Source organism: Poecilia formosa, unplaced genomic scaffold, assembly GCF_000485575.1.
Source record: "Poecilia formosa unplaced genomic scaffold, Poecilia_formosa-5.1.2 Scaffold307, whole genome shotgun sequence".
Taxonomy (NCBI): domain Eukaryota; kingdom Metazoa; phylum Chordata; class Actinopteri; order Cyprinodontiformes; family Poeciliidae; genus Poecilia; species Poecilia formosa.
This window is the reverse complement of record NW_006800246.1, coordinates 511,944-514,391: the sequence shown is the minus strand read 5'-3', so window position 1 is coordinate 514,391 and position 2,448 is coordinate 511,944. Positions and strand designations below refer to the sequence as shown.

The 2,448-nt window shown below is 37.4% G+C and overlaps 1 long non-coding RNA gene across 1 annotated transcript; it reads right to left on the bottom strand.

Annotated features, from left to right (window-relative positions):
- Window positions 1–1,562: 1,562 nt before the first annotated feature.
- Window positions 1,563–2,096, bottom strand: LOC107833011 (uncharacterized). The gene is made up of 2 exons (XR_001658722.1): window positions 1,904–2,096; window positions 1,563–1,670 (listed from the first exon to the last, which is right to left on the bottom strand). It is a non-coding gene; the product is annotated as an uncharacterized LOC107833011 (long non-coding RNA).
- Window positions 2,097–2,448: the final 352 nt, after the last annotated feature.

Below are 2,448 nucleotides of genomic sequence, written 5' to 3'. Positions count from 1 at the left end.
TAAGCTCAGTAGTGAAATCACTTCCATCTTTTGCAACCTTTTTGCTTGTTTTTTGAGATTTTGCTGTGTTCTACCAAGGATGTCAGAAAGTCTGTAATCCACAAAATTGTGGCACTAAAATTGCCACAGTTCTGGCAATTTTAGTGCCAGAACTGTGTAAACTTGTGTGAATTACAGAAAAACTACAATAAACCCAAACTCTGGCACTAAAATTACTCAATACACTCAATTTTTTTCATATTTTTTAATCACTGAAGTTTTATGTTCAGTGATTTCCATTTTGGTCCACCCCGAAAATGGAAATGGTACAAGTAATTGTTAGAAACCCAATAAAGTCTATCCATAATCAATATAACTTGGATGTTGAAGAGTGCAAGTTACTGTACATCTGACAAGAAATGTGCTGCATGTGTCCATTGCCTCTGAGTTGGATGATTTCCCCACAATCCATCACTCAGAGTGACAAGCAGAAAGCTTTCACGTTGTTATAAACAATCAAAATGGACTTACATTTGCGGAGCCTCAGCCTTTATTTATGACTTGTCATTTTTTGTTGAGTTGGGTGACAGGAAGTAGCTAATGACTGATAAAGGGTTTCATGGGAAACCTAAACTTACAGGTTTAGATAAGGAGGTCATGTCTCCTTAGAAACGAGGAGGCATGACCTTTGAATATTTACACTTGAATATCTTTAAAATGACAAAGCAAATTTTAAAGGCGCAAATATAGAAGTATGCAGGTAGACAATAACTTATGTAAACATGGCACATAGGTCATAGTTTATATTATAATAGTTTATGTATATTTACATTGCTTTGTGTTTTCTGTGTTCTTTACTAGTTGTGTTTTTAGGGTTAGAGCATAAAAAACTAAAATTTTGGTTAAAAATAAATAAATAAATAAATAAAAATTCAAATTAAAAAGTTAAAATATTGGTAAAACCATGTTATTCATCACCAGTCACTGTTTGGCAACTATGTGAGTAATTCGCAAGTAGGGGTCAGTATCGCTCCATCAATGACAAAGAGATCCAGGGAGAACTGGAGTTCTTAGGGAAGCATCATGTTATCAGACAGCTGAAGAGACGACCGTTTCTAAGATGGATGAGCGCTGCCGTACCACTCAACTGAGTCATTTTGCGTTGCAGAGCTTTAATTGAATGTTGCGGTATCAACGACCCAATCTCTTTTGATTGTTTGCACCAAAAAATAAATAGTCCTCCCGAACGTCCACCGGACATTCGGGAGGACGTCCACCGGACGTCCTTTGGAGTTTCATTTGGACGTCGATCAAACATAATCCGCAGTTCGGCGGACGTTCAAGACAACGTTCCAGCGGACGTGCTCCAAACATTCAATGCTAGCTGGGTGTACACAGTAAGGAAACAACACATAAATAACCAGGGGTGAAAATTTTGGGGGGTACTATGACAAAAAAATTGAATAAATAAATAAATAAAATTATATATATATATATATATATATATATATATATATATATATATCACTACGTGTTAGATACTCTGTGTATGTTAACATAGATCAACAGCCAGCAAGCCAAACTCAATTTCATGAGCCATGAAGCCGAGCGTCTTCCTCCTTTGTTACGTTTTCTTGACACTTACAACTTTGAGCAGTGGTGTGGAAAAGCTCAATGAAAGGTGAGTGAAACTATAAGAAACAGAAAAATAAAATATGCATCAGCTCTAAATGCACAGAATAAACTTCTAGTGTCAGAATAGAATTAACCTTAGCTGCAGTTAAGAAACAGTCACGTAGCAACCGTTGTTATGTAAATAAAAACTATCAGGATATGGCATTTCTAGAATAAACACATTTGGAAAACAATCTGAAAATAAACTAACAAAACATATAACACCAAACAGAACACAGATTGAACTTACAGCCATTGTTTTCGGAGGTGTAAGAAAAGATTGACGACACAGGAGGTGAAGTTTATACATTAACAGTCAGGCTTTCTCTTTGCGAACAGGTATTCCAAACTGCAACTGCCTCTGCTACCCACAATGCACTTCTATCTCAAAATTCTCCTTCAAAATAAAATACCGATAAATTAACATTATAGAACTTTTTAAAACTAATTATTAAGATATTCCCAACTTCCAGCCTGAGAAAGGTGGAGTGGTCCCACACACACACACACCTACTAAGGCGTGCTACTCTGTGTTACTGACATCGTGGAAATTCCTACACACGTCTACATCCCAGAATAGCACCTGACCCAAACTCTTGCCCGAGTTGTTCTTGAAATCTGCCTTTGAAATACAATCATGAAGCACTTTTATCCCCAGGGCTCCTGAATGACACAAGCCAAGAACTTTTGGGTTCTGGATCTCAATAAAAGGTCAGAGGAGGACGTGCTGGTCTCAGCGTCCTGGCGGCGTTCAGTTTGTCACCTAATGCTGAGATCGACTCAAAACCTTCCGCG